At 41.9% G+C, this 12654-nt stretch overlaps 1 protein-coding gene across 37 annotated transcripts in view; it reads right to left on the minus strand.

Annotated features, from left to right (window-relative positions):
* Epb41l2 (erythrocyte membrane protein band 4.1 like 2) overlaps positions 1–12654 on the minus strand; it is a 171032-nt gene that overhangs the window by 96692 nt on the left and 61686 nt on the right. For 5 of the 37 annotated variants that reach the window (XM_075947354.1, XM_075947272.1, XM_075947124.1 and 2 more), the window contains exon 2: positions 1793–1891. The exons of the other annotated variants lie outside the window; for them this stretch is intronic. The gene's annotated coding sequence lies outside the window, so the exon portion shown is untranslated. The remainder of the gene's footprint in view (positions 1–1792; positions 1892–12654) is intronic. 37 annotated transcript variants of the gene reach the window in all.

The raw sequence follows: 12654 nt of genomic DNA on the forward strand, positions 1-12654 counted from the left end.
CCCACTGTGATCAGACTCCTTCTGCTGCCTGCAGATGAGATGGAGAACTCTCAGCTCCACTTCCAGTACCATGTCTGCCTGCATGCCGCCATGCCCCACCAACGATGATAATGAACTAAATCTCTGAAGTTCTAAGTCGCCCCATTAATTAAATATTTCCTTTATAAGAGCTGCCATGCTCATGGAGTCACTTTACAGCAATAGACACAAAAGATATGGGGACAAAGAAGGAGCAAGTGTAGAAAAAGTGCAAGGAAAGAAGAAATCAATAAAGGGGCTGAGGAAGAAAGCTTTCTGAACCTGCATAGGGAGTTACGTTCAGTTCTCAAGCACTAACACACACACACACACACACACACATACAATAAAATGATGGTGGTTCAGAAAGTATTCTGACAAAACTATTAACACATACTATTTTAAAAATCAACTGTAGCCAGGTGGTAGCTTTAAGCCCAGCACTGAGGAGACAGAGTCAGGTTGAACTCTGAGTTGAAGGCCATCCTGGTCTTACAAAGTGAGTTCCAGGACAGTCAGAGCTGCTACACTGAGAAATCCTAACTTAAAAAACAAGACAAGACAACAACACCAACCAAAATGAAAACCTGTAAGAAAGCAAAGCATGAGAGCATACACAACTGGACTAATGTAGTAATCCAGCAGAGGGGTCTGCTTTCCATTCCACCTTGTGACTGAAAGAACAACTGTCAATGATCTTAATCTGCTTTGTTGAAGGCAATATGAGAAGAATCTAGAAGAGGACAACACCTCAGCTATAGAATGAAGGTGATAATGAGCTGAGAGCAGAGGCTGGTGAAAGCAAAAGCAGCAGACTCAGGTAAACTTATTAGTTGCTGTAAATCTCCTGGGGGATGGTGGCTTTCTGCTTGTTTTGGCTTTGAAATCTGGCCCTTTTGAAAGTTCAATGTGACACCTAGGGAAGCTCCACTCAGCTTTGCCCAGTGGAAGAAGTTCTCCAAACCAACCATGCCTAAGAAGCACTGCTGCATTCTTCCTTGGTGTCAGACAATGGTCGGTCGTACACAGGGAACTCAGAGTACAGTAGAGAGGACAGAGACACATAAACAAGTCATTAGGTCACAAGTGATAACAGATGCAAGAGAGGCACAGGAAAGATGCAGCAGAAGTGGCCAACTCCCTTGGGAAGTCAAGAAAGGAGTTACAAGCTTACAATGTCAAGACAAAGCTCACTCTTCACACATTCTGCAGCAAACAGGTACTACTGTTGGGCAGTAACAATGTCCATGCTGAACTATGAATGAACAAACAAAATAAAATTAAACTACCTATCACTAAGACTACCACAAAGGGCCACTGTATAACACAGTGTGATGCAGCAAAATGGGAGTTCTAGAGAATCAAAGTGAAAGCAACAATTGGTCTCAGTGTTCATGGACCTCACCATGGCCTTTAATAGACAGGGAATCTGAACTCCTCCCACTAGTGTAACTGTCTGGATTACACAGCCAATCAACAGCAGATCTAACCAAGCTAGGTATTAGATCCTGATTCATACTCCCAGTTCCCAGCCCTACAGCATGCCATACCAGGCTGAAGAAGGAAAAGGGAGACACAATTAAGGAAAGAGAATGGAAATGAGTCTTTTCACTGTCACATAATGCCAAAAGCAAAAGCAGAACCCAACTCCGATATAAGAATTACAAATCTAAAGCACTTCCCATCCTGCCCCAACTGTTGTACATAAGCATCCCACTGCTAAAACATTCTCTACTCAGGCTGAAGAGATGGCTGAGTGGTTAAGAGCACTTACCACTCTTGCAGAGGACTGGGGTTCCATTCCCAGGGCCTCCAAGGCAGCTCACAGTTGTTAACTCCAGTTCCAGCGGACCCAGCAGCCTTTTCTGGTGCACTGATATACATGCAGGCAAAACACTCAGCATAAATACATATTTTAATTATCTACTCTTTCAACCTGAAAGAACATTAAGCTTATACTCAAACAATTTAATATTCTCATGCTGTCATTTACCTAAGTCTATAAAATGAAAGTATCAGCTGTAGTGTAATGTTTTACTCCTTTGGCTTTTGGAGGACCCACCACCCAGCTCCCAAATAAATCACACACAGAGGCTCTTAGTCTTAAGTTATGAATGCCTGGTCTTAGTTTGCCTGTTTCTTGCCTGCTGTTCTTAAATTATCCCATCTACCATTTTCCTTCTCTTCCTTCTGTGTACCTTACTTTCACTCTTACTTCGTGGCTGGTTGGGTGGACCCCTGATGTCCTCCTCCCTTGTTCTCTCACTGATCCTTCTTCCTCGGTTCTCCTATTTATAGGCTCTGTCTGCCAGCCCCGCCTATCCTTGCTCCTACCTTGCTATTGGCCATTCAGTTCTTTATTAGGACTGTAAGGTAGAGAATCACAGGCAGAGAATCACAGCCTCACAGAGTTAAACAAATGCAGTATAAATAAAAGCAACACGCCTTAAAATAACATTCCCCAACAATCAGCCACTAAAACCTCTAACAGGATTGGGAATGGGATCAAAAGAAAATTATAATGATAGCTGCCAGTAAAGTACAAACACTAAAGGAATGCAGAATACTACTAAACAAGAGATTTGAATGATCAGAATCTCCAGCTAGCCTTTGTTTCCTCTAAAACGTTTGAATGCATCCTACATTAACTTCTTTTTAAAGAAAAACTATTAAAATACAATAATCTCCCTACCAATCTGATTTATCTACTCTTTTCTCAATATGCAAAATGAAAACTATTTCTCCAACCTAACACATCTCTTGAAATCTCTCTTCAATCTTTTCTCAAGCAGCAATTAAAATAGCCACCACTAGGAGCTAGAGAGAAGACTGAGTCAGTAAAGAATCTGCCTTGCAAGCTGGAGGACCCAAGTTTGGACCCACAGTTGTGTAGTGCATCTTTAAGCCTAGCAACGTGGGGAAGCGCCAAAAGGAAGATGGGCAGCTCCTTGGAACTCACTGACAAACCTGCCTACCCAATCAATTCAGGTTCAGAGACAGTCCTTTTCCTAAAAAATAAGGTAGAGAGCAACAGAGAAAGACACTCAATGTCAACCTCTAGCCTCAACAGGCAAACACATGCACAGAAACCCATATGCACATGTTCACACAGTCACACAAAGCACAAAAAATATTCCTTACAAATAAAAAAACAAAAATAAATAATAGAGAGGTCATATAGTTCAATGGCTGACAGTGCTCCTAAGACTAAATTCAATGCCTGGGACTCACTTGGGGGAGAGGCGAGAGAATCAGCTCGGAAAAGTTGTTTTCAGAACTTCAAACTCATGTGTTCCCCCCACCACACACACACACACCCACACACCCACACAAAGTAAACAAGTTACAAAATAAAGAGCAAGTTATTCTTTTAAATTAGGATTTGATTTGGGAACGAGGTTGCAAGGGCAGGGGCAGATGCAAGGAGACAAGGAGGTGAGTGGGATTGGAATGCATGATATGAAATCAACAAAGAATCAATAAAAGTTTTTATTTTAAAAAAACTGAGCACTGATTGCTTCTAATGAGGAAATATGAGGATGCCTGTGTAAGGAGGCAACTAGTTAGTTCCCGGCCGCTTAGCCCCGAAATAACCACAGAAACTGTATTAATTAAATCGTTGCTTGGCCTATTAACTCTAGCTTCTTATTGGCTAACTCTTACATATTAATTTAACCCATTTCTATTAACCTGTGTATCACCATGAGGCTGTGGCTTACTAGCTAAAGTTCTGGCATCTGTCTCCAGTGCGACTCCATGGCTTCTCCCTGACTTTGCCTTCTTTCTCCCAGCATTCAGTTTAGTTTTCCCTGCCTACCTAAGTTCTGCCCTTCAACACACCAAGGCAGTTTCTTTATTCACCAATGGTGTTCACAGCATACAGAGGGGACTCCCATATCAGGGGCCAACACAATGGGCAGTGCCCTACCTTCCTTTAGTTCAGCACAGCCTATGGTACAAGCCCATGAGAGGCTCAGTCTGCCTCCCAGCACTTCTGTTGAGCTTTGCTCCTGAAACCTCGCCTACCCCAATCACCACTTACTAGCAAACATCCTAACTGGGCACTGCAGTTCTACTCATGTGTTTCTGTCACTTCAGCACTCAGCCATAAATTGAGAAAGACAATCCTAACCACGAGTCCTAACACACTCAACCCAAATGCCTTTCTTTCTGTCCAACACAACACACAACTATGCACTGTCACACCTGCACACAGTTCATTACTTTTGCCTATGAGATCTTGATTTTAGTTTTGTATATTGAGGTTGGCTCAAATCAGTTCATTCCAGGAGGAATTACTCTACGTAATTCTCTGCTGAAGGCTTCTGAGGCTACAGACCTTTATGAAAATGGCTGCCAGCAGTGTGAGCAGAGGGTGCTTGAAAATGTACTGCATTAAGGAAAGAATAAGACCTATAACGGAGGCAGAAACAATCTAACAATAAGTGACTTATGAGGGAAGAATGATTCCCAAAGTGACCCTGAAAGATAGGAAGGAGCTTCGTGGCCAGATAAGTGGGTGTAAGTACATTCCAGACTGTGGGAACAGTAGGGACGGGCACAGGACCATTAAAGATAAATGTGCTGTAGAGAATGGTGAGTACCTCATCTGCCTGGAACACAGGGTGGGGAGTAGAGATGGGGAAAAGGAAGCACAGCCAAACAATGCATGATCAGTATTGAACTCAGATGTTTTCACTCAATCCTGTAGGCAATGGAAAATAATATTAAGTTTGTGTTTCTGGAAGACTACTTTGGCAGTCATTTGAGAACCAGTGATACAATGAGAGGAAACTGGATGAAATGATTCTCCAATGATCCAAGAGAATAAGACAGGGGCAACAAAAGTACAACAGCAAGGAACCTGAAAGCCATGGCATGAGAGATGACAAGAGGGGATCACCCAGCTGGGAGAGTGTCCAAACATGCACTGGGACCCACAAGGGTTAACGAGTGCTAGGAGACTGTGGTGAGGCGGAGAGAGGTAAGCCGGCCATGCACCCTCTGAAGGCTAGCAACAAAGAAAGGTAGGGAAACAGGAACTACAGAACACTTTCACTACTGGGGGAATTTTAAAGTACACGAAGAAAAGGAAAACTTTTAAGTCTTAGAAATGGGAAACTATGTCTTCTAATCAATGTCTTCTAACCAATCGCAATTCTCTCACAATGTATGCAAATAAACAGGAGGCCCAAAACCTCTTAAGTTAAACAATTTCCAATGAGAACACATTGTTTTTGTTCTGCTTTTGAAATTTTTAATGTTTGGAATTTCCTGTGTAATCTTCCATCTTCTGATATACAAGCTTGACTTGTGAATCAGTACTTACTAAGCAACAAAGAAGAGCATAAGCAAATGACCGTCCATGGCCTTTTTATCTGCGTAAAGACAGAGAACTGGAACTGAAACTGTGAAGGAGGATTTGTTTTCATCCTAGTGTGTGCCAAAGGGCTATTTTTTTTTCACAAGACAGAAAAACTACAAGTGTAATTCCTATTCTGAAACTGTGAGGCCTGTGTCTAATAAAAGGTCAGTTCAAAAGACAAACCAATGAAGACCACCAGTACCACCAGCACCCCATAAGAACCCGAGAGGTTATAAAACAACACTCCTTTTATAGAGCTGAAGCCTGTTCGGGGTGGGCTTTAGGACACTCTGACAGTGCACACAAATACTATCTCTGGAACAGAACCAAACGGCACAGCTGCAAGACATCTTCCACTACCGTAGTAACCAACTCAATCGCAGCTCTGCCTTTTAGGAGAGAGTCTATAAAACCGAGAAGCAGAGCTATTTTCCCCTACAAACTGTTTAGTGGAGCTGTGCTCGCCTGATCCAAACTTTAGGGAAAAAAGGAACACACACTCTACATTTATTTTAACTTATAATGAAAAATATAAAAACTTGAAGAAAATCCCCATCTGAATAAAAACTCAGCTTAAATACGCTTGGAATTACAGCCCACCACCACTACCATCATGACAAACAGGAAATTTGAATCTATAGTGGCAAAACTTTTTCAAACTTAACTAGATAATTTGTACTCATATTAAGAATATGTATTTTGAACTCATATTTATGATATGTGGGAGGGAGGGGGAGGGGGGGAGGGGGGGGAGGAGGAGGAGGAGGAGGAGGAGGAGGAGGAGGAGGAGGAGGAGGAGGAGGAGAAGGAGAAGAAGAAGAAGAAGAAGAAGAAGAAGAAGAAGAAGAAGAAGAAGAAGAAGAAGAAGAAGAAGAAGAAGAAGACGACGACGACGACGACGACGACGACGACGACGACGACAGGCTGGAGACAGCTCAGGCAGCCCAGTGGACGCTTCCTGAGACTTTCCCTCCTACCCAACAGCTCCTCTCCTGTTGGAATACTTCATCTGCAGACAACAGGAAAACCAGCAACTGCTTATCAGCAACCAACAATAAATGAAACGTAAATCCAAAGAAATCAGCCTTCCCATATTTCACTGCACAAACTTCAAAACCTATGACTTAGGTACGCGCCAGGTGCAGTTAACCACGAGCGTCAGCATCTCCCACTTCAGGGCTTCAAGGAAGTTAAAGATAGAGAACACAAAATTCTAACTTCTCTGACAATATTCATTCTGAACAACAACAAAAACCACAATAGAAGGAAATAAGCAATTATCAACAAATGAGCTTGGAATGTTACCTGCAACTACCAAACACTGAACTAAAGCCCGTGCCAAATACACATGCAAATTCTGGTTCCAAAGTCAAAAGATAAGTGAATCTGAGTCTCTGTTTCAGATACCCTTGCAAATCTGTGCTGGTGCTATTGTTTTAAAGTAAATAAAACATTTCTCTAATCGTAGTAACTTGTCAACTTTGGAAGCAAAATCCTCAAAATGACAGGCATTCTCATTTCTATTCAAAATTTCTGCAAAGCAAGTATTATAAAATTCAATTTATATTAAAATAAAAAAAGACTCAGAGAAACTAAATAATTCCTCTTAACAGCATAGAACACAAATCCCTCATCAGTCCTGGAACTCCACAAGTGGTGTTCCAGCTTCTAGTTCAGCATCCTGACAACTGTGTGCAGTGTAGAATCTTAGTCTAGTCCGTGTAAGGGCCCTTTAACACTGCACCGTGATCCTTGCATGACTGCAGCAGACCTCAACCTCCGACAGTCTAAACCATACACAGACACATCCCTACCACTCACACTTGCACAGACTTTTCTACACAGACGGAGCAACTCAATTATTTCTACTCTAATAATTTTTCTCAAAAGCATTTTAAAATATATACAATAAATTAAAAAATATGGAGAAAAACCACCACTTGGATCTATCTTCCAGACACACACATACATAATACACTCTGGCATTTCATGTTAGAACAATGACAATGAATTAGTGACACCAAAAGTTAAAAGGTCTTCCCTGTACACATGTACAAGAGCTATAAAGTCACTTAAAGAATGCATGTCCACATACAAGGCATGGTGGAACATATTTTGAATCCCAACACTGAGGTCACAAAGGCACACAGGTCTCTGTGACTTCAAGGCCAGTCTAGTCTACATAACACATTCCAGGCCAGCCAGGGCTACACAGTTAGACATTGGCTAAGGGGGTTGGGGGAGATAAGTATAATCCATGATATTGCTGAGATACAGTTTGCTATATGCAGTGAGTTTGTAAACAGTCCTTGTGCTACCTGCTCTATGCTTGACCAGCCTGAGCCACAGGCAGCCTGTTCAGGCACACATCACTGCAGCTGCTGTTGTTTGGCCTATGCTGGTCCACACCTGATCCTGTGCCACCATTTAAGAGAACCCTCCTAGCTCTGGTAGTGAATCCTGGATGCAGTGTTTTGCAAGATACGGCTCTCAAGCAGGTAGAAAGAAAGATGCTGCAGGCACTACAGAACATTCTTACTCAGCACTACTGGGACCTACAGAGAAAGGCCTTCTATGGATGGCTTTATGGACTATTTGAGCTCTGGACCTGTGGTGGCCATCATCTGGGAAGGATAGAGAATGTTCCACATCTCTACAGCCACAACAGGACACACTGACTCAACTGTGACAACCAGGGGTTGGGGTTGGGGATGAGGAAGACTTCAGTGTTTACATCATCCATGCTAGGTAGTCGAAGGGCCAGAAGATCCAGCCATGGTTCTGAGGCAGAAAAGTGGTTAAAAGAGCAGCCAGTAGGAAGCACAGGAGCTGCCCCCCAGCCTAAGGGTTTGAACTGCAGTGTCCACCCAGGACAACTACCTCTGTCAACAAGAACACATCCTTCCTATCACTCAAACCACCTTTTCCCCCTACTCTAACCCAAGTGAATTTAAGCCCCAGCTTTATGTCTTTTTGTATCCTAAGCCAGCACAAGATTGGATCATACCTTCTATACAAAAGTGGGACACTGTAAAAGATGACCCCAACCTGCCCCAGAGGAAAGGCACTAAAATCTTCTGCTTAGGAAGAACAAAAAGGTTTGTCTACAGACACTACAAACACATATAGCAAATATCCCCAGAGATTATGAGTTTCATTGTTCTATCCACTGTCTCCTGGGGTGAACTCATGGTCCAGATCACATTTTTCAATGGATATAATCATCAGATTTTAAGAGTTTGGGGAGAAAAAGTATTGAAGATTCGAGCTGTGAATGGAAGAAATCTGAATGCAACTTTGAAAAAACAGAGATTAGATTGTCACAGTAGCATTTAAGAACTATGGGAACGGCCTTGCAAAGTGAAAAGCAAGATGCACGAGATGTTCTGGGAGAACTGGGGAGTGAACGGTGGCAAGCAAAACGGACTTGAACAGTCACTAGATCTGAGTTACACACAAAGATAAGTTAGCAGTAACACTGTTTGCAAGGCCAGTTCAATAAAGGACAACCGATAAATAAATCATATTAATAGAAATGAAGGGAGGGAACATGCAGGATCATTTCAAGACAGGAAACAAACAAATACTTGAGAAGTTCAACACCTTGAGTCAGGTATGATGGCCCACATCTTTAATTCCAGCACTTGGGAAGCAAAGGCAGGTAGAAGAGCTCTTTGAGTTTGAGACCAACCTGGTCTATACAGTGTGTCCCAGGAAAAGAAAAGCCAGAGCTGGAGAAAAAAACCTTGCTGGAAAGAAAAAAAAAAACAGAAGAACAAGAAAGAGGAGAAGAGAAGGAGGAAGAGGAGAAAAGGGAAAGAAGAAAAACAAAGAGAAAGAAAGGGGTAGGAAGGGAGGGAGAACCTCCATCATAAACAGAGAACAAACAGGCACACAGAGACAGCTCAGCATAGGGAAAAACACCTACCAGAGTCTACCCTTCCACAAGCACTCAACGGAAAGACAGAAAGCTTTTCTCTTAGTATCAGGAAAAAAGAGGCTTTGCCTTGTCATTAGGAAAATTCTAAAGAACATTTTTAAGGTGTTGAACCAGCCAGTTCAACAATGGTTAAAATACCATATCAGTTGTATTTCTACACAATGAACAACTGTAGAGAGCTGCGTGGAGCCGCACCTGATGATGCTGGCTCCTGCCCTCCGCGATCCCGAAAGCGAGTGTTCTCTGTGATAATCAGCTCCTATTATTGGCTAAGGCCTGACTCTCTGAACTAGCAGGCTTTCACCTATTATCACGCAATGATTGTCAGCTGCTTGCATATGCGTGGACCTATGGGCAGTGCCCACCTGGCAATATGGGGTTGGCAGCCTGTGCCTTTTTAAGGGCTGGGAGAGGTTTGCCCAGAGAGGGGAGGGGAGGGGAGGGGAGGGGAGGGGAGGGGAGGGGAGGGGAGGGGAGGGGAGGGGAGGGGAGGGGAGGGGAGGGGAGGGGAGAGAGATCTTAAATTGTAAAAAGATCCTGAATAAAACTGCTTGCAAGAAGAGCTCTGGTGTTGCGTCTTCCTTGCTGGTCGAGGCGGGCGTGACAAACAACCAAAAATGAAAATGCTTCCTTCCACTCAGCTTCAAAAAGAATAAAACATAAAGGAATAAACTTAACTGATGAAGCAGAAGATTTGTACACTAAAAAACTAACAAACACTGAAAGAAGACATGTTAGCAGATTCTAAGACTCACCGGTGCTGAAATGGCAGTCGGTTCCCTCCACATCATCTACAGATAAAGTAATAGATCAAAAAGCAAGCTAGTTTTTGTCAACATGATAAGGTGATCCTGAACTTCATGTAGAATTGTAAGAGAATGCAAATAGCTAAACTAATATTGAAAAAAACAGACAAAAGTGAGTCCCATTTTAAAATTATAACACTGTGTTAATCTAAGTATTAAACATTGGAATAAAAAGAAACATACAGAACAATGGAAGAGGACTAATAATCCAGAAGCAAGAATGACAAGTCTATTAATGAGGAACAAATTCTTTAAACAAATGGTAATAGGACAACTGGCTACAGTGTGGGAGGTCCTTCTGTCTGTTTTGCTTTTATTGGTTAATGAATAAAGCTGTTTTGGCAATAGCTTAGCAGAATAGGGTAAGGTGAGAGTTCCAAGCAGATAGAGGAGGAGAGAGTAGGCAGAGTCAGGGAGAAGCCATGTAGACGCAGCAGAAGACAGATGCGCTGGAACTCTGCCAGTAAAGTCACAGCCACGTGGCAATACACAGATTAATAAAAATGGGTTAATTTAAAATATAAAAGCTAGCTAACAATATGTTTAAGCCATTGGCCAAGCAGTGCTGTAATTAATAGTTTCTGAGTGATTATTTCGTGGTCTGGGTAGCTGGGAATTAACAAGTGGCCTCCTACTACATGTGTAACTATATGACAAAGAATACGTTTGAATTCTTATCTCACACTATGAACAAAATTAAATACATAAACACCTAAATGTAGGAGTAAAATCTATGAAGCTTTTAAAAAGAAACAAGTGTAAATCTTCACTATTTTTCTGGCTTAAATATTAAACACTGCCTTTTCCAAAGGCAACATATGAAAAAGAAGGAAAAAGGAAAAGCAAACATATGAACTAGACCTCACCAAAATGATGTAAATAACTATAACTAAAGGAAACCACCATGGACAAAATAAATACTAAATAATCAGAAATATTTGCAAGTCAAGTATACGATAAGGGTCTTCTATACAGAATATATAAAGCAACTTGAAAATAAACTCAAAAGCTGGGCAAGTCTTGAACAGATATTTCTCAACATATTTACAAATGACCAATCATGACATGAAAAAATGTTTGACATTACTCATTATAAAACCAAAATCATATTATGGTAGTTCTTCAACCCACTGGGTTTACTGCTATCAGAAAAGAAGAATGAAAATGGTGTTACAAGATGGGTATGATCACATGTGTGTGGAAGCCCAGCACTTGGAATGCTGGGTCAGGAGCTGATGATCAGACTGAAATACACAGTAAAACTGTCTGAAAAACAAAGGCGCGCGCGTGTGTGTACATGCATGCACACGAGAACATACACACAAAGTGTTCTTAAAGATCTGGAGAAATTCGAATCTGAATTCTCTGCTGATGGAATGTAAAATGGCAAACCAGGCTCAGGCATTAGGAAGAGTGGGAATGACTGTGCAAAAATGCACACATTGGGACTTGAGGAAGGTGACCCACTCTTCCATAGAGAAGCAGATCCTAGGGCCAGCCTTTATAGTTTCCCCAAAGTTATTTACACATAGGCCAGAGAGTAAGGAGTCAGGGGGACAGGTAGAGAGATGCACAGCAAGAGTGTGTGGTGGGGGGATTGAGTCTGAGGAGAGTTGTTTGAGACAGTAGGAGAGGGGAGAGGCTGCTGGGACTCTGATGGAGGAGGAGGGTCAGCTGGGTACTTTCTCTGCCTCTCTGAACTAGCAGGCTTTCACCTAAGCATCTGACTTCCAGGTCTTTACTGCTAAAATTGAATGATTGAAATTTTGTTAAGAACAACAGCAGTCCTCAAACAAATAATAAAAATGGCTAAGAAATAACAAAAAAAAGTTCATCATCCCTAGCAATTAAAGAAATGCGTATTAAAAACAACTTTGAGATTTTACCTTACCCTAGTCAAAACGGTAAAGATAAATAAAACAATTGACAGGAAATGCTAGAAGGTGCAGAGAAAAGGGAGCCCTAACTCACTGTCGGTGGGGTTGCAAACTACCCCAGCCACTCTGAAAACCAGTGTGAAGAATCCTTAAAGGCTAAAAATAAATTACCATATGACCCAGAATATACCACTACTTAGGAAAGGATTCGACATCTTAAACTGCCAGGGTTCAGCCTCAGCTCGGTTCAGGTCCTGAGATCAGAAAGGGGCATTGGCACAAGGAAGAAATCTGAGCACCAGCTAGATTGTACTCAAGTGGTCTGGAATAGCTCAAGCCATCTTTATTTATACTTTAACAAGTGTTTTTTTTTCTACCAGGCTTACATGAACAGCTTTATTATTGGCTCCTATTTTTGACATTTAAGAAGTACATCATATTTTAAGAAACACATCATAATCATTATAAAATCTCCCAGTGTTCCCCTTTATGCTTCCCCAAATACAGCTTCCCATCCCCGACACAGCCTTACTAGACAGAGAGTTCAGCATTTTTGCATGCGTAACTAAATATCAAGCCAGACACATTCTGGACTTGCAGCACTTACGTTAGCTGGCAGCTATTTGCGGTTTCAAAGTGAAGAAGTAA

Source organism: Microtus pennsylvanicus, chromosome 1 (genome assembly GCF_037038515.1).
Source record: "Microtus pennsylvanicus isolate mMicPen1 chromosome 1, mMicPen1.hap1, whole genome shotgun sequence".
In the NCBI taxonomy this organism is placed as follows: domain Eukaryota; kingdom Metazoa; phylum Chordata; class Mammalia; order Rodentia; family Cricetidae; genus Microtus; species Microtus pennsylvanicus.